Source organism: Leopardus geoffroyi, chromosome D2 (assembly GCF_018350155.1).
Source record: "Leopardus geoffroyi isolate Oge1 chromosome D2, O.geoffroyi_Oge1_pat1.0, whole genome shotgun sequence".
NCBI classification, from domain to species: Eukaryota; Metazoa; Chordata; class Mammalia; order Carnivora; family Felidae; genus Leopardus; species Leopardus geoffroyi.
Genome location: NC_059334.1, coordinates 7,037,957 through 7,065,850, shown reverse-complemented (window position 1 = coordinate 7,065,850; position 27,894 = coordinate 7,037,957). Strand labels below are relative to the sequence as shown.

Below are 27,894 nucleotides of genomic sequence, written 5' to 3'. Positions count from 1 at the left end.
CTTTTAAAAAATTTTTTTTAATTAAATTTTTTTTAATGTTTATTTATTTTTGAGAGAGAGAGACAGAGTATGAGTGGGGGAGAGATAGAGATAGAGGGAGACAGAGAATTGGAGCAGACTCCAGGCTCAGAGCTGTCAGCACAGAGCCTGATGCGGGTCTTGAACTTATGGACCTCGAGATCATGACCTGAGCCAAAGTCAGAGGCTTCCCGGACTGAGCCACCCAAGCACCCCATATATATATGTTGTTTAATTTACATCCAAGTGAGTTAACATATAGTGTAATAATGATTTCAGGAGTAGAATTTAGTGATTCATCACTTACATATAACACCCAGTGCTTATCCCAACCAATGCCCTCCTTAATGCCGGTCACCCATTTAGCCCATCACCCCCACCCCACTGACACCCCTCCAGCAACCCTCAGTTTGATCTCTGTATTTAAGAGTCTCATGGGGTGCTTGGGTGGCTCAGTTGGTTGAGCGTCCATCTTCTGCTTAGGTCATTATCTCATGGTTAGTGAGTTTGAGGCCTGCATCAGGCTCCATGCTGTCAGCACAGAACCCACTTTGGATCTTCTGTCCCTCTCTATCTCTCTGCCCCTCCCTCACTCATTCATTCTCTCTCTCTCTCTCTCTCTCTCTCTCTCTCTCTCTCCCCCTCTCCACCCCCCCCAAAAAATAAATAAACATTAAAAGAGTCTCTTAGGGTTTGCCTCCCTCTCTGTTTTTATCTTACTTTTGCTCCCTTTCCCCTATGTTCATTTGTTTTGCTTCGTAAGTTCCACATATGAGTGAAATCATATGATACTTGTCTTTTTCTGCCGGACTTATTTCACTTAGCATAATATCCTCTAGTTCCATCCACATTGTTGCAAATGGCAAGATTTCATTCTTTTTGATGCCGAGTAATACTCCAGTGTGTGTGTGTGTGTGTGCGTGTGTGTGTGTGTGTGTGTGTGTGTATACCACATCTTCTTTATTCATTCATCAGTTGATGGACATTTGGGCTCTTTCCATACTTCGGCTAATGTTGATAGTAATGCTATAAACACTGGGGTGCATGTGCCCCTTCGAATCAGCATTTTTGTATCCTTTAGATAAATCCCTAGTGATGCAATTGCTGGGTGATAGGGTAGTTTCCATTTTTAATTTTTTGAGGAACCTCTATATTATTTTCCAGAGGGGCTGCACCATTTTTCATTCCCACCAACAGTGCAAAAGGGTTCCTTTCTCCACATCCTTGGAAACATTTGTTTTTTCTAAGGTGTTAATTTTAGCCATTCTGACAGGTATGAGGTGTTATTTCATTTTGTTTTGGATTTGTATTTCCCAGATGATGAACGATGTTGAGCATCTTTTCATGTGTCTGTTAGCCATCTGGATGTCTTCTTTGGAGAAGTGTCTATTCATGTTTTTTGCCCATTTCTTCACTGGGTTATTCCTTTTTTTGGTGTTGAGTTTGATACTAACCCTTTATCTGATATGTCATTTGCAAATATCTTCTCCCATTCTGTTGGTTGCCTTTTAGTTTTGCTGATTGTTCCCTTTTCTGTGCAGAAGATTTTTATCTTGATGAGGTCCCAATAGTTCATTTTTGCTTTTGTTTCTCTTGCCTCTGGAAACATGTCAAGTAAGAAGTTGCTGCGGCTGAGGTCAAAGAGGTTGTTGCCTGTTTTCTCCTCTAGAATTTTGATGGTTTTCTGTCTGACATTTAGGTCTTTCATCCATTTTGAGGTTATTTTTGTGTATGGTGTAAGAAAGTGGTCCAGAGTCATTCTTCTGCATGTCTCTGTCCAATTTTCCCAATACCACTTGCTGTGGAGACTGTCTTTTTTCCATCAGATATTCTTTCCTGCTTTGTCAAAGATTAGTTGGCCATACATTTATGGGTCCATTTCTGGGTTCTCTGTTCTGTCCCATTGATCTGAGTGTCTGTTCTTGTGCCAGTACCATACTGTCTTGATGATGACAGCTTTGTAGTATAGCTTGAAGTCTGGGATTGTGATGCCTCCTGCTTCGGTTTTCTTTTTCAAGATTGCTTTGGCTATTCGGGGTCTTTTCTGGTTCCATACACATTTTAGGATTGTTTGTGCTAGCTCTGTGAAGAATGCTGGTGTTATTTTCATAGGGATTGCATTGAATAGTTACATTGCTTTGGGTAGTATTGACTTTTTTTTTTGAGAGGGAGGGCACAAGTGAGTGAGGGGAGAGAGAGAGACAGAGAGAGACAGAGAGAAACAGAGAGAATCCCATGAGGGGCAGAGGGAAAGAAAAAGATGGAGAAAGAGAGAAGTGGGGCTCCAGCTCACCCGATACAGGGCTCAGACTCACAAACTGTGAGATCATGACCTGAGCCAAAGTCAGATGCTTAACCAACTGAGCCACCCAGGTGCCCCTATTATCGACATTTTAACAATATTTATTCTTCCAATCCATGAGCATGGGATGTTTTTACATTTCTTTGTGTCCTCTTCAGTTTTTTTTTCATAAGATTTCTATAGTTTTCAGTGTATAGATATTTTACCTCTTTGGTTAGGTTTATTCCTAGGTATTTTATGGTTTTCGGTGCAGTTGAAAATGGGATCGATTCCTTGATTTCCCTTTCTGCTGCTTCATTATTAGTGTATAGAAATGCAACTGATTTCTGTACATTGAATTATGTCCTGTGACTTTGCTGAATTCATGGATCCGTTCTAGTAGTTTTTTGCTAGAGTTGTTTGGTTTTCCATGTGCAGTATCATGTTGTCTGCGAAGAGTAGAAGTCTGACTTCCTCCTTGCCTATTTGGATGCCTTTTATTTCTTGTGGGTTTTTTTTTTTCAATATATGAAATTTATTGTCAAATTGGTTTCCATACAACACCCAGTGCTCATCCCAAAAGGTGCCCTCCTCAATACACATCACCCACCCTCCCCTCCCTCCCACCCCCCATCAACCCTCAGTTTGTTCTCAGTTTTTAAGAGTCTCTTGGATGCCTTTTATTTCTTTGTGTTGTCTGATTGCTGAGGCTGGGACTTCCAATACTATGTTGAATAACAGTGGCGAGAGTGGATATCCCTGTCTTGTTCCTGACCTTAGGGGGAAAGCTCTCAGTTTTTCCCCATTGAGGATGATATTAGCGGTGGGTCTTTTGTATATATATGGCCGTTATGATCTTGAGGTATGATCCTTCTATCTCTACTTTCCTGAGGTTTTTTATCAAGAAACGATGCTGTATTTTGTCAAATGCTTTTTCTGCATCTACTGAGAGGATTACATGGTTTTTATTCTTTCATTAATGTGGTATATCACATTGATTGAATTTGCAGATACTGAACCAACCCTGCATCCCAGGAATAAATTCCACTTGATCGTGGTGGAATTATTTTAACATAGTGTTGGATCCGGTTGGATAGTATCTTGTTGAGAATTTTTGCATCCATGTTCATCAGGGAAACTGGTCTTTAGTCCTCCTTTTTTAGTGGGGTCTTTGGTTTTGGAATCAAGGTAAATGCTGGCCTCATAGAATGAGTTTGAAAGTTTTCCTTCCATTTCCATTTTTGGAACAGCTTCAAAAGAATAGGTGTTAACTCTTCTTTATATGTTTGGTAGAATTCCCCTGGAAAGCCATCCGGCCCTGGACTCTGGTTTGTTGGGATCAAGGCTTCACTATAAGCGTTTAAACACAGTTAATGATGAGTTAATGCTGTCTATAAAACCAAAGATGCTGCTTACTTGGCTAGACCCAATCAATATATGTTTACTGTTCTTTTAGCTTTGCTTCATGTACACAGGCACTTTATTTCTTACAAGAAATCAATGTCTGGAACCAAAAAAATAACTGTGAAATGGTTTTATTTAAATCAGCCTTTTCTCGTTATTGAACATTTCATATGAATAAATTAATCTTTATGCACACGATGATGACCTATCTGAAATAGCTTCCCAATTCTTTAAAATGTCAAAGGCATTTCCTAGCATAAAAAATACTAAAGGCATTTTGCTATCACATGGTTTATTAGTAGACTGGGAAAATCAATCTTATCCTAAGCAAAAGCAGAAATATTATTAGCTGAATCAAGAAAAGTGAGACATTTTGCCCGTGAACTCTTTTTCTTCCAATAATATATCTATTTTGGGAAATCATAAGACTGGAGCAAGACAAAAATGTGGGAGGATATTAGGCTTCTCTAACTAGCTATTGTTAAGTATTAGGAAATGAATGTAGCTTTTATCTGTGACTTTTTCAAGATCCATATGAAAAGAAAGTAATATGTGAAATAAAAAAGCTATGCCCATTATTAATAGCAACCGTCTGTCTTACAGAGAGTGACTAGGAGTGTCACCCATGGCAGTTAGTTAGGGGAGAGACCGGATGTACCTGGTTCCCCCTCCGGGGCTCACTTCCTGTTCTAGCTCTAAACCGCACGCAGTGTGCAGCGCACCACCTGCGGACGCCCCAAAGGTTCTGCTGGGAGCCCAAGAAACCCTTCACTTTAAAATGTGAAAAATTTAAGGGGCGCCTGGGTGGCTCTGTCAGTTAAGCCTACGACTTCGGCTCAGGTCATGATCTCGCGGTCTGTGGGTTCGAGCCCCACGCCGGGCGCTGTGCTGACAACTCGGAGCCTGGAGCCTGTTTCAGATTCTGTGTCTCCCTTTCTCTCTGCCCCTCCCCCACTCACACTCTGTCTCTCTCTCTTTCTCCGTCTCTCTCTCTCTCTCTCTCTCAAAAATAAGTAAACGTTTTAAAAAATGTGGAAAACTTAAGGGCTGATGCCCCCCATTTGCCCCTCACCCTCAAACTTGCTTCGTCTCTAGTTCTAGGATAAATGAGTTTATTTTGAGCCTTAATTCGCTAGGACGGAAGGCCTTCTGTTTTTGTTTTCTCACGCTGAGCATATTTACCAAGTTTCTTATGTTGGAGAGCCTGACCCTATTGCATACTGCCTTTCTGTCCCAGCAAAAGAGCTTTTCCATTGTGGAGGGAGCTGTCGTGCCACATTTCATACAGCGTCGGGGACAATTCTGAGCGTCTGGGATTTGTTTCCGTAGGTGTTCGGCTTTGTGTGTGTGCTTGCTTGCGTGCACGTAGAAAACAGAAAATCTAGATTCAAAGAAAAGCGCTGACAGTGTTTAAAGTGCCTCTTTCTGAGGACTGAGATTGCCTTCAGTATGTTCCTCTTTATTTTCTGGAGGTTTTGCAGTAAGCATACCGTACTTCATGGTGAGGGGGAAAGAAAGCTATTTCCCTCAAAATGATTGAGCATTTTGTATGAGCGCAGTACTGTACTAAGTAATCTGGGAAGTAAAAAGAACAGACTTCCTTCCACTTAAAGCCTTTAACAAGACATAAATCAGTTGATGTACTATGTGATCGTCTTTTTATTGCCCGTTCCATGTCAGATAACTCATTTTACTTCATGCACTCTATTCTCCCTTAATCCAGTCATACAGAAAATGTGTAAGTTCACTTGATGGTACATTATTATTCAGTAATTTCAGATGATGTTGGTGACAAACATGGCGATACATATTTTATAGTAGCAGATCACAAACACAAGATAAACACGGGCGAAAAAAAGGTATGCGTAACACAGAAAGCAGTCTAGATAGTGATAATTGTTTCCTACCTTTTAAATTGACTATTAAGAGCATGTATCCTTCTCATAATGAGAGAAAAATTAACCTCTAATGATTTTAATAGATTGATCACTCAAGAACAATTTTGTCCTAGCTTTGGGGCACTGGTACACAGTGTAATGGACATTTAGTGAAAAGGGAGACCAGGGGCACCTGGGTGGCTCAGTTGGTTGAGTGTCTGACCCTTGATTTCACTCAGGTCACGATCAGGGTTGTGGGATTGAGCCCCCAGTCGGGCTCCAGACTCAGTGTGGATAATAAATAATTTTATTTCTCTAAAATAAAATTTAAAAAATTAAAAAAATAAAAGAGAAACCTGTGTGAGACAGTGAAGCCGGAAGAGGCTTCAAAAAGCAACATAGGGGCGCCTGGGTGGCTCAGTCGGTTAAGCGGCCGACTTCGACTCAGGTCATGATCTCGCAGTCAGTGAGTTCAAGCCCTGCGTCGGGCTCTGGGCTGACAGCTCAGAGCCTGGAGCCTGTTTCAGATTCTGTGTCTCCCTCTCTCTGACCCTCCCCTGTTCATGCTCTGTCTCTCTCTGTCTCAAAAATAAACGTTAAAAAAAAAAAAAAAAAAAAAAAAGCAACATAGGGTGCGGTCCCTGGGTGGCTTAGTTGGTTAAGCGTCGACTTGGTTAAGCATCTGACTTCAACTTAAGTCATGATCTCAGGGTTTGTGAGTTCAAGCCCCGCATCAGGCTCTGTGAGCTAGGAGCCTGGGGCCTGTTTCAGATTCTGTGTCTCCCTCTCTCTCTGCCCCTCCCCCACTCACACTCTGTCTCTCTCTCTCTCTCTGTCTCTCTCTCTCAAAAATAAATAAACATTAAAATAAAAATTAAACTGGGGAGTGTTATGCTAAGTGAAATAAGTCATACAGAGAAAGACAGATACCATATGTTTTCACTCTCATGTGGATCCTGAGAAACTTAACAGAAGACCATGGGGGAGGGGAAGGAAAAAAAAAGTTAGAGAGGGAGGGAGCCACACCATAAGAGACTCTTAAAAACTGAGTATAGACTGAGGGTTGATGGGGGTGGGAGGGAGGGGAAAGTGGGTGATGGGCATTGAGGAGGGCACCTGTTGGGATGAGCACTGGGTGTTGTATGGAGACCAGTTTGACAATAAATTTCATTAAAAAATAATTTAAAAAAATAAAAAATAAAAATTTAAAAAGCAACATAGGGCTCCCTGAGTACTTCAGAGGAAGGGTGAGATTCCAGAAGGATACGGAGAGAGGACATCCTAGAAAGAGCTTGCACAACAGCAATTAGACCTGGGCCGTCTGTGAAACAGGGTAATAGCAACTTGCGCATACAGTGGCTGTTTGGATTAAGCAAGGTGGTACACCCATCGTCATCTGGGCAAGAGACACTCAGGAAATATTAGCCAGCATGATGATGGTGACAGCGAGGAGAGAGAGGAGAGGGACTCGAGAGAGAGAGTCCAAAAGAATGAACGGCAAACCCGGTGATAGTCTGCTTCCTTGAATGGAAATAAGAATGCCAAATCGTTGGAGAACAGGAAGCTGGAGGCACCGTAAGGATGTCCTGAAGGAAAGGGACGGAGCAGCAAGAAACTGAAAGCAGTTTCATCCCCAGGACGGAAGGCCATCGGGACTGCTCGTTCTCTGCAGGACTTCGCACGGGCGCCAGGCCTGGGGGTAAGAATGTTCCATCTGGCGCGGGATGTAGTCGTGACCCGGTATGGAATGCAGGTGGATGACTGTGCAGATGCCAAATACTATGTCGTGTGTGCTTGCTCTTTTTAGACAATTTGCAAAAATAAAAGAGGCTTGAACCAGGGGACCGATGCTTCAGCTCCTGGAGAGACTTGGCCCCCTGCTTTTCCAGTTTTTTTTTTTTTTAATTTTCTTTTTTCTTTTTTAAAATTTACATCCAAGTTAGTTAGCATGTAGGGCAATAATGATTTCAGGAGTAGATTCCTTAGTGCCCCTTCCCCATTTAGCCCATCCCTCTTCCCACAACCCCTCCCGTAACCCTCAGTTTGTTCTCCATATTTATGAGTCTCTTCTCTTTTGTCCCCCTCCCTGTTTTTATATTATTTTTGTTGCTCTTCCATTATGTTCATCTGTTTTGTCTCTTGAAGTCCTCATATGAGTGAAGTCATATGATTTTTGTCTTTCTCTGACTCATTTCACTCAGCGTAAGACCCTCCAGTTCCATCCACAGCTTTTACAGTTCTCACCGCACCTTTGGGACCTGTCTCTCTACACCAAATAGACCTTTGTTGTTTCTTCTCTCAGATATCAGAAGGAAGGCGCCCGAGCCAGAACCGTAGCTGGTGTGCAGGGAAAGTAATGGGTCAAGTTTAGGACATTTGGTATTAAAATTTTAGTGGGATATTTATCAAATAGTAGTAAATAACTATGAAATCTTGTGGGGGTGCCTGGACCACAGGGTTAGATCTGGGAATGGTCTGCACAAAAGCAAGCATTGGTTTCGGTTGCCTTGAGCCTTGGTGTGGTTTAAGGTAGGAGAGGGGACGAGAAGCCAGCTCAGGAGGCAGAGGGAGAGTGGTCAGCGGGATGGAGAATGCAGCAAGATGCAGCCGGCACCAGGGGCACAGGAGAGGCGAGATGGCCTCTAACGTCCTCCACTGTTCAGGCCGAGGAGTCTGGGGGGAGTTGAGTCGATGCGAGAGAAGCCACCAGCCCTACACTAGTTGTGCCACCACCGCGTCCTGCCACCCCTATTCTTGCATCCAGTTGCAGGACCCGGTGATGGAACCTCTGTTCACTTTGCTGGTCTGCTCAAAGGGATGCCCTGACTGTGAACTTGATCGCTGAAGGCCAAATGCTGGGGGCCATTACATTACTTACCCCTGAAGCACTGTATGTAGGTCAGCAGTTAGTTTCGAGAGAAGAAGTTCAGAGTCACTTAGGCAAGAGGCCTCGCGAGTCAACCGAATACGAATGAGGGAAACGTAGAGCTCAGTTCTCGAAGAAGCAAACGGAAGCCTCCGTCCAGGTCTTTTCCCTTTCCACTGCTTTGTCGTTTAGGGATTGAGAAGCTGAGTTGGGTAAAAGGTTGCGTAGAAAATGAAAAAGGAAGCTAGAGACGTGGTGGAGAGACAGGATCTTCTATAGCCCACAAAGCCCAGCCGCGGTACCGTTTTTCAGGCACTTTCCCTGTCCCAGACACTCTGCTGACTTTTCACACACTAACTGATGTGACCCTCACAGAAGCCCTGAGGCGGTAGTCTCATCAGCCTAATCGCTGCTGAGGAGACAGGTGAGGGGCCCAGCAGCTTGCTCAAGGTCTCCTAACGGGAGCAGCCCAGGCACCACGTGTGTCGGGGGGGGGGGGGGGGTCCTGCCGCATACAGTGGCTCTCTCACTGTGCCTCACCGCCTCTCGGTGCCGTGGCCTCAAAACCACCTCAAAAGGAAACCACCTGCCTCCTGGGAAGCGGAGAATGATAAACAAGATGACTGCCACCAAAAAGTATGAAAGTTAAAAATTAGCCAGAAATAAGAGGAATAAACTACTGACACAGTAGTGGATTACTCTCAAAAGTATTATGCTAAATGACATATCTGATAGAAGGTTAGTATCCCAAACATATAAACCACTGATCAAACTCAATACCCCCAAAATGAATAATCCAATTAAGAAATGGACAGAAGGCATGAGTAGGCATTTCTCCAAAGAAGACATACAGATGGCCAACAGACCCATGAAAAGATGTTCAAAATCACTCCTCAGGGAAATACGGATCAAGACCACGCTGAGATATCACCTCACACCTGTCAGAGTGGCTAAAATCAACAACTCAAGAGACAACGGGTGTTGGCAAGGATACGGAGAAAGGGGAACTGTCGTGCCCTGTTGGTGGGAATGCAGGCTGGTGCAGCCACTCTGGAAAGCAGTATGGAGGCTTCTCAAAAAATTAAAAATAGAATTACCTTATGATCCAGTAATTGCACTATTAGGTATTTGCTCCCAAAATACAAAAATACTAATTCAAAGGGATACGTGCACCCTGATGTTTATAGCAGCATTATCTGCCATAGCCAAGTTATGGAAATGGCCCAAGTGTCCACTGACTGATGAATGGATAAAGAAGAAATTACATATACAATGGAATATTACTTGGCCATGAAAAGAATGAAATCTTGCTATTTCTGGCGATGTGGATGGAGCAGGAGAGTATTATGCTAAGTGAAACGAATCAGTCAGAGAAAGACAAATACCGCGGGATTTCACTCCCGTGGAATTTAAGAAACAAAACAAACAAGCATAAGGGGAAAAAAGCGAGAAGGAAGCCAAGAAGCAAACGCTTAACTATAGAGAATAAGCTGATGGTCGCCAGAGGGCAGGGGGTAGGGTGCTGATTTGCTGTAACGAGCACCGGGTGATGTATGGAAGTGTCGAATCACTGTTTGTACACCTGAAACTAATATTACACTGTATGTTAACTAGCTGGAATTTAAATTAAAAAAAAATTTTTAAGTATTATGCTAAGTGAAAGAAGCCAGACACAGAAGACGTCACATAGGATCCCATTTATGTAAATTCTTGAAAGGCAAATTCTAGAAAAAGCAAGACGATAATGACGGAAAGCAGGATCGCTGGTTGCCTGGGGCTGGGAGGGGACTAGGGAACCGACTTTTTAAAAAGAAAGAACTTTTTATCATGATGGAAAATTCTACATCGTGGGTGTGGCGGGGGTAACTCGACTTTGTCAAAGCCCATGCAACTGTGCAGCTGAAATGGGTGAATTTTATTGTGTTAAGATATGTGTCAATCAAACGCGCCACAAAAAGTTCCATTTCTTTTCGCGAATGTTCTCAAAGAAGTGTTACCTTTAAGTTTTGTGTTTATTAGTGTTGTCTGTTTTAGTAAAGAAGAATGTTTTCATAACGGAGAATTATCATTTGGAAACTACAGTGGTGCTTCTGGGGGCAATTTACAATCAAAAGTGATCAAGTGAACACAGCAAGAGCAGACTAACCGCACACAAATGTAACTGTCTACGGTCTCCTGGTGGCAGCAATGTAGGATTTCACTCGATGAATTCATTCAGCAAATGTTCACTGTGTCGAACAATTTAAAGCTGCCATTTTTGTAGGTCAAACCTGGCCATCTGTTAGCAATTCCAAATGGTTCAGTCTAATAGAAAGCACCTTCTGTGTGCTCAGGTAATATCCTGGGAGCTGCGGGGGATATGGTGTTACGTGAGAAGGACCAAAGTCCCAGCCTTGCATTCTTGCTTGCATTTCTGGTCGCCCAAGACATGAATGAGCAGAGAGACAAGATAACAAAATCATTCCAAACCGTGATAGGAAAGAAGTAGGACGAAATGATTGGCCCTCACTTGGGGTGAGGTGAAGGCCACTTTGGGAAAGATCAGAAAAGCTGAGATCATGACATGGAACATCGGGGGAAGGTCGGTCTAGGTAAAAGGAACAGCAAGGTGAGCGACCTTAAGGTGGGGTGGACGCACACGGGGGCTGGGCTGAGTGAGGAGTTGTTATGACAGTAGTTCAGAAAAGGAAGCAGAAGTGAACCCTGCAGGGCCTCGAGGGCTTGGAGAAGGAGGATGGGTTCTATTCAGATTTGGGGAAAGTCACAGACGGACAGCCTTTTACCAAAAGGGCTAAGGTGATGCAGTTTGTGTTTTAAAATAGAGCTTTGCGGGCAAAGGAAATAAACATGCCATACCTCGATTGTGGTGGTTACAGGACTGTCTACATTTGTCGAAGTCACTGAATTGTAAACCATAAAAGGTGAATTAATTGGTGAGCTTTACTCTATGTCGAATACACCTTCATAAACCTAACCCCCCAAAATAAGACAACTCTGAGCTCAAGCACTAAGAATGGTTTCTCTGGAAAATGTTTATGGGAGGGGTTTTGGGTTTGGGATTGTTTGTTTTTGGTGACATTGTTTCTTGATCACTTTGCCTCCTTAAACTCTGCGCACGTATGATTTTTAGTAGAAGATCACATTTAGAAAAGACAACTCTGGCTACTGGATGGAGGAAAGATAATAAGACAGAGTCAAAGATCATAGACACACAGGGAGGCCGTTGAGGGGACTGTGGCAAGAGATCATCGTGGCTGAGCCTGGGGTGGTGACGGTGAAAGCAGGCGATGGAGAGAGCATAAACCATCTAGTTCCGCTGGATTGGACGTGGGCAGAGGGAATAAGGAAATGGAAACGGAGGACGACTTTTAGGGTGGGGACGTCAGCATGGATGAGGCAGGGTTGGCAAGAAGGAGCCGTTCAATCAAGGTTTTTGGACTTTTAAATATTTTGAAATGCCTATTGTTTATCTGAGTGGAGGTGTGAAAAAGGCACTTGGCCATATGAGCCCGCAGCAGAGGGGAGAGAGGACAGGGCTCGGGCTCATCAGTGCCCCGTGGTATCTCCCGCCCTGGGCCTGGTCGAGGTCAAAGGACAAGGGAAAGGCTGGAAATAGAGCAAAGCAGAGGGCCCTGGAGCACTCCAGATTTGGAGCTTGGGTAGCAAGGCGGAGATAGCCGGGCAGGGGAGCGCCACATGGCCCGTTCCCAAGAAGGGTGTATATTTAACCGTTTGAGTGTTGAATGTGTGCATCTGTGCGGGCTGCCACACAAAATACCAGAGACCGGGGGCTTAAACAACAGACACTTCTGTCCTCAGAGTGTGAAGGCTGGGATTCTCAGATCAGGGTGCCAGTGTGGTAGGTTCCTGGTGAGATCTTTCTTCCTGGCTTGCAGATGGCTGCCTTCTTCCTGTGTCCCCCCATGGTGCAGAGAGACAGGCAGACAGGGAGAGAGACACAGAGAGAGAATGAAGAGTAAGTGAGAGATTTCTCCCTCTTATGAGGCCAAAGTCCTCTCAGATTAGGGCCCTGCTCTTATGAGCTCATTTAACCTTAATTATCTCTCAAGGACCTTACCTCCAGGTACAGTCACAGTGGAGGTTAGGGCTTCAATATATGAACCGGGGGAGGAGACACAGTTCAGTCCACAGAGACCTGTACGTGGACATCATGGTGACCTAGAGTACAAACCATGGCCACAGGCTTGTCACGTGGCCAAACTGCAAAATGATGACCTCGCTGTGAGCCTCCAGCTATTGCAACAGTGCAGTGGCCCATCATCCAAAGCCTCCCCGCCCTCCACAGCATGCTTGTGATAAGTGAGGACACTAATAACAACGACAACGTTGATGATGACATTTGTTGTTTGACCACTGTGTGTCCGGTGCTGTTGTCATAAGCACTTTGGCATTGAGTAGCTCAGCCTATCCTCACAACAAGCCTTTGACGTAGATATTTTATTTACAGCCAAGGGGGCACAGGCCCCAAGAAGTTAAATAACTTGCTCAAGGTCACAATGTTAATAAGTGGCAGGAAAGGGCTCCACGTCCTGCTGCCTGGCTTTAACCGTCTGGGCTATTAACCACTGTTCTAGCTCTGACTTTAAGGGTCCACTTAACATTTACTTAGATTCCATGGAGTCACTGGGGCTGGGTTTAGCAAGTATCTTCTCGTGGTCAGTTCTGTCATCTCTGGAGTTCAACATGTGGCAAAATTCAGATCAAAGAAGTCAATGGGCATTTTGATGTCAGAAACCACAAGGCCATTAAATTTCATGGGGGATATATTAGTGTCCTAGGGCTTCTGTAATAAAGTTCCTGAAACTGGATGGTTGGGAGTCTGAACTCAAGGTGTCAGGAGACGCACGTTCCCTCTGAAATCTGTAGGGGAATCCTTCCTATCTTGTTAGCGTCTGGTAATTTGCCAACAACCCACATTGGCCACTTAGCCAACACTGACACAGAGTACACGTGTAAGAAGGTGTTTCTTGACTTGTGGCTACGCAACTCCAGTCTCTGCCTTTATTGTCACATGGCAGTCTTCACATGATGCCTTCATATAAGGACATCAATCATACTGAATTAAGAGCCCACCCTTCTCCAGAATGACCTCATCCTTTTTATTGAGATAGAATTGACATATAACATCATATTAGTTTCAGGTATACAACATGATCAAATATTTGAATATGCTGAGAAATGATCACCATGACAGATCCGGTTAACATCCATACCATACATGGTTATGATCTTTTCCCCCTTATGATGAGAACCCTTAAGATTTGCCTTCTCAGCAACTTTCAAATATACAATACAGTCTTATTAACTATAATCACCAGCATGGTGATTACATCCCCGTGACTTATTTATTTTATAACTGGAAGTTATACCTTTTGACCCCTTTCACCCATTTAACCCATCCCCCATTCCATTGCCTCTGGTGACCCACCAATCTGTTCTCTGTATCAGTTCAGGTTTATTTGTTTTTTTATTTTTCAGATTACACATATAAGTGAGATCATACATACATATACATATACATATACATATACATATACATATACATATACCTATACCTGTAAGTATTTTCCTTATCCATTTCCTTTCCACATTTCACATCTTCTTTATCCATTTGCCCATCAGTGGACACTTAGCTTGCTTCAATGCTTGAGCTGTTATAAATTGCTGGATCATATAGTAGTTCTATTTTTCTTTTTCTGAGGAACCTCTGTACTATATTCCATAGTGGCTGCACCAATTTACATTCCCACCAGCAAGACACAAATGTTCCCTTTTCTCCACATCCTCACCAACATTTGTTATTTCTAGTCCTTTTGATAATAGTCATTCTAATAGGTACCAGGTGATATATCATCGTGGTGTCAATTTGTATTTTCCTGATGATTAGTGAAGTTGAACACCTTTTCTTGTATGTGTTAGCCATCTGTATGTCTCCTTTGGAAAAAATGTTTATTCAGATCCTCTGCCCATTTTTAAGTTGGATTGTTTGGGATTTTTTTTTTTTTTTTTTTTGCTATTGAATTGTATGAATCCTTTATATATTTTATAAATTAACCCCTTATCAGATATATGATTTGCAAATATTTTCTCCCATGTGGTTGTTGCCTTCTCATTTTGTTGGTGGTCTTCTTTGCTGTGCAGAAACTTTTTAGTTTAATATAGTTCCACTTGTTTATTTTTGCTTTTGTTCCTTTGCCTTTAATGTCAGAGCCAAAAAATCATCGCCAAAATTGACACCAAGGAGCTTTACCATCTATGTTTTCCTCTGGGGGTCTTATGGCTTCAGGTCTTATGTTCGTCTTTAATATATTTTGACTTAATTTCTGTGTATAGTGTAAGGTAATCTAGTTTCATTCTTCTGCATGTGGCCGTCCAGTTTCCCAGCAGCATTTTTTGAAGAGACTGTCCTTTCCCCATTGTATATGTTGGGTACTTTGTTGTAAATTAACTGACCACATATGCATGGGCTTATTTCTGGGCTCTCTATTCTGTTTCATTGACCTATGTGTGTCTGGCTTTATGCCAATACCGCACTGTTTTGATGACTATAGTTTTGCAATATAGTTTAAAATCCAGAAGCATGATGCCTCTAGCTTTCCTTCTTTCTCAAGACTGCTGTGGCTAGTTAGGGTCTTTTGTGGTTCCAAACAAATTTTGGGATTTTTGTTCTATTTCTGTGAAAAATGCCATTGAAATTTTGATAGGGATTGCATTAAATGTGTAGATTGCTTTGGGTAGTATAGACATTTTAACAATATTAATGATTCCAATCCATGAGCACAGAATATCTTTCCATTTATTTGTGCTATGACTTCATCTTAATTTAACTGATTACATCTTCAACAGCCCTATTTCCAAATAAGGTCACATTCTGCATATTGGGAGTTAAGACTTCAACATTTCTCTCTCTCTCTCTCTCTCTCTCTCTCGCTCTCGCTCTCTCTCTCTCTCTCTCGGTGGGAGTTACATAATTCAACCCAAACAGGGGCTATGTAGATAGAGTTTAAAATCTTAAGAATAAGTATCTCTCTGAAAATCTTTAATGCACAATCCCCACTTTCTCAATCTAACATCCCTAGAAAAACTTCCTGACAGCAAAGTTCCTTCCTCAGGCTTAAGGATTCTTGGCACCAGATGTCAAGTCCTCTAGAAAATCTGCAAATGGCAGAGGAAAGATGCAAAGAGAAAATAAAGTTCTCAAGTGCAACTAGCTTCTACTCTAAATTAAAGCAACGTCAGAATTTTTTCCAAGTCCTCTAACTTCAAAAATACCAACAAACACTGTTCATAGTGTTGGGTTCTATCATTTCTCTTAATTTTTTACATTCTGGAAGTTGAACTATAAAGCCACATGCTAATTATGTAACAGTATTCTCTGTTAATAAGTGTTTTTGAGCAGTTTTGCCACCTCAAAGTAATTCAATGAAGATTTAACGTAAGGTGGCCTTTCATTTTTCTTTTTAATATATGAAATTTATTGTCAAATTGGTTTCCATACAACACCCAGTGCTCATCCCAAAAGGTGCCCTCCTCAATACCCATCACCCACCCTCTCCTCCCTCCCACCCCCCATCAACCCTCAGTTTGTTCTCAGTTTTTAACAGTCTCTTATGTTTTGGCTCTCTCCCACTCTAACCTCTTTTTTTTTTTTTTTTTTTTCTTTTTTCCTCCCCCTCCCCCATGGGTTCCTTTTAAGTTTCTCAGGATCCACATAAGAGTGAAACCATATGGTATCTGTCTTTCTTTGTATGGCTTATTTCACTTAGCATCACACTCTCCAGTTCCATCCACGTTGCTACAAAAGGCCATATTTCATTTTTTCTCATTGCCACGTAGTATTCCATTGTGTATATAAACCACAATTTCTTTATCCATTCATCAGTTGATGGACATTTAGGCTCTTTCCATAATTTGGCTATTGTTGAGAGTGCTGCTATGAACATTGGGGTACAAGTGCCCCTATGCATCAGTACTCCTGTATCCCTTGGATAAATTCCTAGCAGTGCTATTGCTGGGTCATAGGGTAGGTCTATTTTTAATTTTCTGAGGAACCTCCACACTGCTTTCCAGAGCGGCTGCACCAATTTGCATTCCCACCAACAGTGCAAGAGGGCTCCCGTTTCTCCACATCCTCTCCAGCATCTATAGTCTCCTGATTTGTTCATTTTGGCCACTCTGACTGGCGTGAGGTGATACCTGAGTGTGGTTTTGATTTGTATTTCCCTGATAAGGAGCGACGCTGAACATCTTTTCATGTGCCTGTTGGCCATCCGGATGTCTTCTTTAGAGAAGTGTCTATTCATGTTTTCTGCCCATTTCTTCACTGGATTATTTGTTTTTCGGGTGTGGAGTTTGGTGAGTTCTTTATAGATTTTGGATACTAGCCCTTTGTCCGATATGTCATTTGCAAATATCTTTTCCCATTCCGTTGGTTGCCTTTTAGTTTTGTTGGTTGTTTCCTTTGCTGTGCAGAAGCTTTTTATCTTCATAAGGTCCCAGTAATTCACTTTTGCTTTTAATTCCTTTGCCTTTGGGGATGTGTCGAGTAAGAGATTGCTACGGCTGAGGTCAGAGTAAGGTGGCCTTTCAAATGAACACAGAAAAGATGGGGCTTTTGGCTAACCATTTGGGTTACCATTTGGGAAAAAGTAAAGTTAGATGCCTACTTCATACATTAAACTTACATAAAATTGAATTATAGAAAATTTTTCATTTTTTTATTTAACTTTCCTAAAAGTTTATTTATTTATTTCTGGGAGAGAGAGAGAGTGCATACACGTGCCTGCGCATGAGCAGGGAGGGGCAGAGAGAGAGAGAGAGAGAGGGAGAGAGAATCCCAAGCAGGCTGTGCACTGCCAGCACAGAGCCTGACCCTGTGAGATCGTGACCTGAGCTGAAACCAAGAGCCAGACGCTTAACTGATGGAGCCACCCAGGTGCCCAGAATTATAGATGAATTTTTAAAATTAGACAAGGTAAATCACAAAATAACTGAGAAAATAGAAGGGACTATTCACTATATTTTGAATTGGAAAGTTTTGCTAATTATAAGCGCAAAGAGATAATCCATAAAAATGGGGCACCTGGGTGGCTCAGTTAAGCATCCAACTTCCGCTTACCTCACAGTCTCACAGTTGGTGAGTCTGAGCCCCACATCAGGCTCTCTGCTGTCAGCAAAGAGCCTGCTTCAGATCCTCGGTTCCCCCCTCTTTCTGCCCCTCCCTCGCTCTTTCTCTCTATCAAAAATAAATAAACAACTACTAAAAAAGATATAATCCATAAAAAGAGATATGAATCAGTTTAAATACATAAAAGTCTAAAACTTACTTGTATATATAAAAAACAGCATAACAACATGGGGGAGAAGGTATGTACTGTATATGACGGATATGTTTATATTTTTCGCGCAAGAACACAAATTGCTAACAAATTCATTCTCCAAAAAAAGATAGCAGAATTTTAAAAGGCAACCCACAGAAGAAGAAATACAGCCATTAAACATATGAAAAGATGCTTGTTCTCATTTAAGACCAGTTACGTAGGATCTCTAAGGCCTCTTTCATTCAGTGCAAACACAGCATGATTCTGAATATAGAGTATTCATTGGGTACATTTTTGCATAGATTTGCTCTTGAACTCACCTTCCAGTGCAGAATATTTTAATCTCCAATACAAAGTTTAATAAAATCACTTACATCTCATTTACCATATTTCTGCTAGAAAAATCTGGATCTTTTCAAACCCAACGTTATTAGAATCTCTTGGTTGCGTAAGCCGAAATGCCAATTCAAACTTGCTTAAGAAAAAGATTCAGCAGATGTCTACCACCTCCACACATTCCTACACCCTTAATCTCCCTGTGTTTTGAACCTCCAAATGAGCTTTCTCCAAAATGTAAGGGCAAATTGACCTAATTCTCCTCTCCCGCTGAGTGGAGGGCAGTCAACTTCTCACACTTAACAAGTAGAACAGCTCTGAGTAGAAAAGGCCTGAGGGCCTGCCATGGCCTCCAGAGATTTACCAGTAATTTAACCTTTCATATCTGGAAGTTTCTAGAAGAGAATCCCCTTCCTGGCTAAACTCCTAATTGCGTCTCTCCGAAGCCCTTAGGAACAACAACCATGTGTTTAGAATGACTTCAGTCAGGCCATGTGAACCAATAAATTACATTGTTCACTTATTGGCTTGCCTTGGGTTTCCATCCTTTAAGGCCAGACGGCTCTAACTTAGGATACTTCTTTGTGGTTCATCCTGTCCCTTATCTTCTGAGCTGCTGTCCTCGACTCTCTTGGGAGCGTGACTCTGCGTGTGTGTGTGTGTGGAGGGGGGGGTGTTGTGTGTGTGTGCATACTTAAGGGTTTTCAAACGGTTTCAATAACAACAAAGAAGCTGGTTGGTTGTTTCAAAAATTCATTTCTCACTTCCAAAGAAGTGAGATATATTTCAAACACACGCACACACTTCATTTCTGTCGGGCCCACAGATCATGGATTCACACTGACACTGTCCATTCCTTTCCTTTCTGGTGTTCAGTATAGACACTGCCCTGGTCAGGGGTGGGAGCAGCTCAGCTGGGTGCTTCCGCCTCAGACTCTCCCTTGAGGCTGCAGTCGGTATTGCCAGGACCGCAGTCCTCTGGAGGCTTAACCCCATGGAAGGGTTTCCTTCCGGGCTCATTTCCACGGTTGCTGGCGGCCCTCAGTTCCTCACTACCTGCGTTTCCACAGGCTGCCTCACAACATGGCCGCCGGTTCCCCCAGTGGGAGCAAGGTGAGAACAAAGAGTAAGCATTCACCCGCGAGACAGAAGCCACAGCCTTTTAGAAACCTAATTGCAGAAGTGCCATTCCATCGTTTCTGTCATATCCATGTTTTAGAGTCACAAAGTCTAGCCTGCACCCAGGAAAGGGGAATTAAGCCCCTTTAGGGAGGAGTATCAAAGAATTTGTGCGTATATCTTTAAAACTACCACACGGTATTGGAGGTAAACTGACTTCCCCAGAGAATCTGAGTCCTTTCTAAAGTACCATGATCCTTTGCCAAAGGCTTGCCTCAGGAGTGCTAAGATGGGAAGGAGGGTAAATGAGAGAACCCAGTGGGGGTGGGGAGGGAAGATCCAGGCAGAGGACAGATCCCCCTGTCATGCACCTGCATCACAACACACCTGAAGCCACCTGTAACAGTTTTAAGTAAGAAAAGGGCTAAGAACCTTAACCTTCTACAATGGGAATCAGAGAGCCCCTAATACCACAATTCGACAAGGCAGAAGTGAAACACAGACATGGGGTTATAGTAGGTGGGAGAGTGGCAAGCATTTGATGGCCTACAGTTGCAAAGCAACCTCATCTGGCCAGCGGCATAAACAGGAAGGTGGTGGGCTTTTAATTCCAGAAAAAGTGCAGTTCCAGAGGAGTGGACATGACCTCAGCTCAGCTGCTCACTCCCTCTGTCACCTATGCTCACACCACACCTGGGACCCTGGGGGGTAGAGTCTTGCCTCATTTTCATCCATGTCCCCCGTTCCTTAAGTACCCCAACATACCAGAGCTGCCCTCCGAATTCCCTCAACAGTATTTATGCATAGCACTCAGTGGGTGGTTAACCAAATGTGTTCTGATCAGCAGTTTTATTTTTTAATGGTTTTAACATCACAATTATTTTGTCATTTGTGAACGCCATTTACAGGCAGCTCCCGTCTTTAGGTGCTTTGAGTTCATGATTTTTTCACTAGACCAGTGGTTCTCAACCTTAGCTACACATTAGAATCAACTAGAAATTTCTTCCCATTCCAGGATTTGATGCAAATTAAAAGAGAATACTGAACCAGTTTCAATAACTAAGAGTTAACAGATTTTGCTAAGTAATATTTCCTTAGTGGGAAGCTAAGATTGAAAATCATCATTTCAGAATCTCTCTACTCAAAGTGTGCCCTGTGTACCAACAGCAACCTTATCACCTGTGAGCTTCTTAGAAATGCAGAATTTCAGGCCTCACCTCTGAATCAGAATCTGCATTTTAACAAGGTTCCCGGGTGGGTGGTTCATACGCACATAAAAGTTTTTGTTTTGTTTTTTATCCATTCATTTTATTATGAAATATTTCACTCAAATAGGAAAACATATAAATAAATCTCCACGTGGCTGACATTTTCCCCATATCTTAAGATGAAGACTACAATGAAAAGCACAAAGAAACAATTGAGACACCGCTCCCCCCCCCCCCCCCACACACGCACTTTGTGGTCTTTTTGGAATCTGTTCCTCTGCTTTCCTTCCCAGAGCTGAGGTTGTTCTGAAATCTCCTATCCAAGTTTTTACATCTTCATTGCCTCTTTTCCTATTGCTCTGTGCTTCTGAACATTACATCTGCATTATTTTTCTATAATTACTAATTTGTGTGTTCATTTCACATTCTGTGTAGGGAGTATCCATTCTGACAGGTGTAATTCAAATTCATTTATTCAACTGTAGTGTCATATTCCATTTGTGAATATACCACCCACTGTGTCATATATTATGCATTTTAAATTAACTGCCCCCAAATTCAAATAGTTTTCCATTTTCACTGTTACTGTGTTGAAATAAACATTTTATCCTGGTTTCTTTGTGCACTTGTGAAAGTGTGTCTACAGGGCATGTATCCGCAAGTAGATTTCAACGTTAACAATTTTATTAAACTCTACTCCAAAACCACTGTGCTAATAAATAAAACCACCACATCCCAACATCCTGACCAGCACTTAACATTGTTCACGTTTTTTTTTCCCCCGATTTGGAATAAGTGATGATTGATTTGTGTTTCTGTGATTATAAGTATGATTGATAAATATGTGTTGGTTTAGTTGTCCTTTAACTTTTGCTTTTCTGTCAAATAATCAAATTCTTTGTCCATTTTTTAGCATGTAATTATCTAAAGCTAAAAAATTTCATCTAAGTAGTGATTTGTCTGTATTACGCAAATTTTTAAATGTTGTGTTTTCATTTTTATTTGGTTAAAAACAATGTCTAATAGGGGCACCTGGCTGGCCCAGTCAGTGACTTTTTTTTTTTAGTATTTATTTTAATGTTTATTATATTTGAAAGAGAGAGAGACAGAGTGCGAGCCTGGGAGGTGCAGAGAGAGGGGAAGACACAGAATCGGAAGCAGGCTCAAGGCTCTGAGCTGTCAGCACAGAGCTCAAAGTGGGGCTGGAACTCACGAACTGTGAGATCATGACCTGAGCTGAAGCTGGGTGCTTAACTGACTCAGCCACCCAGGAGCCCCTTTTTGTATACCTTCTTTGAAAAAAAAAAAAATCGTATTTAGGTCCTTTATCTGTTTCTTAATGGGGTTATTTGATTTTTTGCAATTGAGTTTATGAGTTCCTTATATCTTTTGGATATTAACCCCTTAGTCAATATATAGTTTGCAAATATTTTCTCCCATTCTGTAGGTTGCCTTTGAATTCTGTTAATTGTTTGCTGTGTGGAAACCTTGTAGTTTGATGCGATTCCACTTGCCTATTTTTGCTGTTGTTGCCTTTGCTTTTGGTGTCGTATCAAAAAAATCATAGCCCAGACCAAGGTCAAGCAGCTTTTTCTCTATGCTTTCTTTCAGAAGTCTTGTGCTTCAGATTTTACATTGAAGTCTGTAATCCATTTTCAGTTGCTATTTGCATATGGTGTGAGGTGAGGATCCAATATTATCCTTCTGCATGTGGATACCCAGTTTTTCTAATGCCACTTTTTGAAGAGACTATCCAGCTTTGTAATACACTTTGAAACCAGAAAGTCTGTCCGTTCGCAAGCTCCTCAGGAGCTTTCCAGGTACTGGTACTCATACCCTGAGTACTCATCATCTGAAACTGGTACTCATACTCAGAGGCCAGAGAGAGACCAAAGGCAGACCACTGCAGATGGATAAGGTGGCAGGTTTTCATGAGCAAGAGAACTTACATAGGAGGCTTGTCTTGGGGGTTACAAGATGAGTAGATCTCTGCACCTACTCACCAGATCTCAGATGTTTATGTAGAGGCCGTAACTGGGTTCAGTCACAAACACCATCCACATGATCTCAGCATCACACCCACTATCTCAACGCTCTGTCATTGAGGCAACCTCAGATGATAGTTGGGATCCCTAGTTCGTGGCCCCAGACTCCGTTGGCCGTTGCCTTGAGCAGTGTTGAAAACATACAGAACACGCCTTTACTACACTAACCAAGTCGCTGCCCTTCAGAGGCAGTCTGGCATCCTTGACAACGTGTCATCCCACTAGGGCACTGCAGTGGTCACTCTTTACTAAAAGTCCTCCAAAACCCCCAAATTCCTACAGAGCCGTGTACCTCTTTCACATTGTTAGGGGTGGGATGGGCTTGCACCTTATCAATCATGGCTTCTGGGACAACAGGGGCCTTAGCAATGAAATAATTCCCAAAAACTTATGGCAGTGCCTGGACCTTGAATTTTCTGTGGGCTCACTGTTCGTCTCCCTCACAGATGTTCCAGGAAAGCTTGCAGGGTGTCCTGCAGCAGAGGCAAACCTTCACATGTTAACATTAGATCATCAGTGCAATGGGCCCATTTCACTGCTACGGGGAAGGGGGACAAGGACAGATGACATAGGGTAGGGTTGTGCAGGTAACCTTGGGGAAGCACTTGAAAAGTTTATTATTGTCCCTCCCACGAGAAAGCAAATTGATCTTCGTTATCAGAAACCTGACAAAGTCTTTCCTGTGAATTTTCTCGAAGCCTTTTTCAGGAACAATTTTTTTACCAAAGCATCAGAGGAAAACAATATCTATATGCAAACAACGAAAGACTTTTTTTAAAAGGCCATAGTTAAATATCTGATGAGAGTTCATTATAATGCAATTATTCTTCTTGCTCAAGATCACCTTGTATATTTGGGGTCTTTTGGTTACATATCAATCCTATGATTTTTTTTTTCTTTTATCGTGAAGAATGCCTTTGGGATTTTGCTAGGGATTGCATTTAATCTGTAGATGACATTGGGTAATATGGACATTTCATGAGTACTAATTCTTCCAAGGCATGAACACAGGATATCTTTCCATTTGTCTGTGACCTTTAATTTCCTTCCTCAGTGTTTTATAATTTTCAACGTACAGGTCTTTCACCTCTTTGGTTAAGTTTATCCCTAAGTATTTTATTCTTTTGTTACTGCTGTGAATAAAATTGTTTTCTTAATTTCCTTTTCAGATAGTTCACTGTTTGTGTTTAGAAACGTGGCAGAGTTTTATGTATTGATTTTTGTATCCTGCAATGTTACTGAACTCACTTATTAGTTCTAACAGGGTTTTTTGTTATTGAGTCTTTCGGGTTGTATACTATATGGTCACGTCATCTGCAGAAATAATTTTACTGCTTCCTTTCTGATTTGGATGTCTTTTATTTTCATTTTCTTGCTTCATTGCTCTCGCGAGGACTTCCAGCACTGTGTTGAACAGAAGTGGTAAGAGTGGGCATCCTTGCTTTGTACCTGATGCCAGAGGGAAAGGTTTCTGTTTTCCTCTGTAGATTATGATGTTAGCTGTGGGCTTCTCATAGATGTTCTTTATAGTATTGAGGAAAGCTCTTCCTACACCTATTTTGTTGAGAATTTTAAACATGAATTGATATTGAACTTTGTCAGATGCTTTTTCTGCGTCTATTGAGATGATCATATACGCTTTTACTTTCATTTTGTTAATGTGGTGTATCACGTTGATTCATTTGCATATGATGAACCATCCCTTGCATGCCAGGGATAAGTCCCATTTGGTCATGGTGTTTGGTCTTTCTAATGTGCTGTTTAATTTTATTTGCTAGACTTTTGTTGAGGATTTTGCATTTATGCTCATCAGGGATATTTGCCTGTCATCTTCTTTTCTTGGATTGTCTTTGTTTGGTTTGAATATTAGGATGATGCTGGCCTCATAAAATTAGTTTGGAAATGTTCCCTCTTCTTCCAGTTTTTGGAAAAATTTGGGAAGGATGGGTATTAATTCTTCTTTGAATGTTTGGCGGAATTCACGTGTGATGCCCCCTCTGATTTAGGCCTTGTCTTTATTGGGACGTTTTTCACTATTGAGTTAATCTCCTTATTTGTTATTGGTCTATTCAGGGTTTACATTTCTTCTTTTTTTGTTCAAAAGTTTCTTTAAATTCTAGTTAGTTAACATACGGTGAAATATTGGTTTCAGGAGTAAAATTCAGCGATTTGTCACTTACATACAACACCCAGTGCTCATCATAACAGGCACCTTCCTTGATCCCCATCACCTATCTAGCCCGTCTCCCAACCACCTCCCTCCATCTACCCTCAGTTTATTTTCTATGTTTAAGAGTCTCTCATGGCTTATTTCCCTCTCTCTTTTCCCCCCTCCCATATGTTCATTTGTTTTGTTTCTTAAAGTCCACATGAGTGAAATCATACGGTATTTGTCTTTCTCTGACTGACTTATTTTGCTTAGCATAATACTTTCTAGTTCCATTCACATTGTTGCAAATGGCAAGATTTTATTCTTTTTGATGGCTCAGTAATATTCCAGTGTGTGTGTGTGTGTGTGTGTGTGTGTGTGTGTGTGTGTGTGTATCACTTCTTCTTTATCCATTCACCAGTTGACAAACATTTGGGCTCCCTCCAAAGCTTGGCTATTGTTGATAGCCATGTAGCCCTTCAAATCTGTATTTTTGTACCTTTTGGGTAAATACCTAGTAGTGCAATTGCTGGATCATAGGGTAGTTCTATTTTTAACTTTTTGAGGAGCCTCCATACTGTTTTCCAGCGTGGCTGCACCACTTTGCATTCCCACCAGCAGTGCAAAAGAGATCCTCTTTCTCCGCATCCTCGCCAACATCCGTTGTTGCTGGAGTTGTTAACATTAGCTATTCTGACAGGTGTGAGGTGGTATCTCACCGTGGTTTTGATTTGTATTTCCCTGACGATGAATGATGTTGAGCATCTTTTCATGTGTCTGTTAGCCATCTGGATGTCTTCTTTGGAAAAATGTCTATTTGTGTCTTCTGCCCATTTCTTAACTGGACTATTTGTTTTTTGGGTGTTGAGTTTGATAAGTTCTTTATAGATTTTGGATACTAACGCTTTATCTGATATGTCATTTGTAATTATTTTCTACCATTCCATAGGCTGTTTTTTAGTTTTGTTGATTGTTTCCTTTGCTGGGCAGAAGCTTTTTATTTTGATGAGGTCCCAACAGTTTATTTTTGCTTTTGTTTCCCTTGCCTCTGGAGATGTGTCTAGTAAGAAGTTGCTCTGGCCAAGGTCAAAGAGGTTACTTCCTGTGTTCTTCTCTAGAATTTTGATGGTTTCCTGTCTTACATTTAGGTCTTTCATCCATTTTGAGGTTATTTTTGTATGTGGTGTAAGAAAGTGGTCCAGTTTCATTTTTCTGCATGTTGCCATCCAGTTTTCCCAACACCATTTGTTGAAGAGACTGTCTTATTTCCATTGGATATTTTTTCCTGCCTTGTCAAAGATGAGTTGCCCATATAGTTGTGAGTCCACTTCTGGGTTTCCTATTCAGTTCCATTCATCTATATGTCTGTTTTTGTGCCAGTACCATACTGTCTTGATGACTACAGATTTGTAACATAGCTTAAAATCCAGAATCATGATGCCTCCAGTTTTGTTTTCCTTTTTCAGGATTGCTTTGGCTATTCAGGGTGTTTTGTGGTTCCATACAAACTTTAGGATTGTTTGTTCTAGCTCTGTGAAAAATGCTGGTGGTATTTTGAAGGAGACTGCATTAAATGTGTAGATTGCTTTGGGTAGTACAGACATTTTAACAATGTTTGTTCTTGCAGTCTGTGAGGATGGGATGCTTTTCCATTTCTTTGTGTTCTTTTCAATCTCTTTCATAAAATTTTTATAGTTTTCGGAGTACAGATCGTTTACCTCTTTGGTTAGGTTTATTCCAAGGTATCTAATTGTTTTTTGGTGCAGTTGCAAATGGCATTGATTCCTTGATTTCTTTTTCTGCAGGTTTGTTATTGGTGTACAGAAATGCAACCAATTTCTGTACATCGATTTTATATCCTATGACTTTGCTGAGTTTATGTAGTAGTTCTAGTGATTTTTTGGTGGAACCTTCCAGGTTTTCTATATAGAGTATCGTGATCTGCACATAGTGAAAGTTTGACTTCTTCCTTGTCGTGGTGGATGCCTTTTATTTATTTTTGTTATTTGATTGCTGAGGTTAAGATTTCCAAAACTATGTTAAATAGTAATGGTGGGAGTGGACATCCTTGTCTTGTTCTTGACCATCGGGGAAGGTTTTCAATTCATCCACAGTGAGGATGATACTAGCTGTGGGTCTTTCATATATGACTTCTATGATGTTGGGGTATGTTCCATCTGTCCCTACTTTATTGAGGGTTTTTATTAAGAATAGATGCTATATTTTGTCAAATGCTTATTTTACATTTATTGAAAGGATCATATGGTTCTTATCCTTTCTTTTATTAATGTGGTGTATCACTTTGATTGATTTGTGGATATTGAACCAGTCCTGGAGTCCAGGGATAAATCCCACTTGATCGTGGTGAGTAATTCTTTTAATGTACTGTTGAATTCTATATGGTGTGTCTTGGTTTTTTTAATTTTTATTTAAACATTTTTTTAACGTTTATTTATTATTGAGAGAGAGAGCGCACGTGCGCGCGCATGAGTGGGGGAGGGGCAGAGAAAGAGAGGAAGACAAGGAATCTGAAGTAGGCTTCAGGCTCTGAGCTGTCAGCACAGAGCCCGACGCGGGGCTTGAATTCACGAACTGTGAGATCATGACCTGAGCCGAAGTTGGATGCTTAACCGACTGAGCCAACCAGGCGCCCCTAATTTTTATTTTAGTGAGAGGAACACGCAAGCGTGTGAGCAGGGGAAGGGGCAGAGGGAGAGAGAGAAACATAAGCAGGCTCCACACTCAGCATGGAGCTCGATGCAAGGCTCGATCCCTCGACCCTATGGGATCATGTCCTGAGCCAAAATTAAGAGTCAGACACTCAACCGAGCCACCCAGGCACCCCATCGATTTGCTGGTTTCTTGTTGAGAATTTTTGCATTTACGTCCATCAGGGATGTTGACCTGTAATTCTCCTTTTTAGTGGGTTCTTTGTCTGGTTTCAGAATCAAGGTAATGCTGACCTTATAGAATGAGTTTGGAAGTTTTCCTTCTGTTTCTATTTTTTGGAACAGTTTGAGAAGAATAGGTACTAACTGTTCTTTAGATGTCTGGTAGAATTCCCCCTAGGAAGCCATCTGGCCCTGGACTTTTGTTTGTTGGGAGATTTTTTATTACTGTTTGAATTTCTTTTCTGGTTATGGGTATGTTCAAATTTTCTATTTCTTCCTGTTTCATTTTCGTAGTTTGTATGTTTCCAGGAATTTATCATTTCTTTCAGGGTACCCAGTTTGTTGGCATATAATTGTTC

The 27,894-nt window shown here is 41.7% G+C and overlaps 1 long non-coding RNA gene across 1 annotated transcript in view; it reads left to right on the top strand.

The window, feature by feature from the left end:
- The window catches only part of LOC123576391, a 105,366-nt gene that overhangs the window by 47,022 nt on the left and 30,450 nt on the right, over window positions 1-27,894 (top strand). The window lies entirely within an intron of this gene.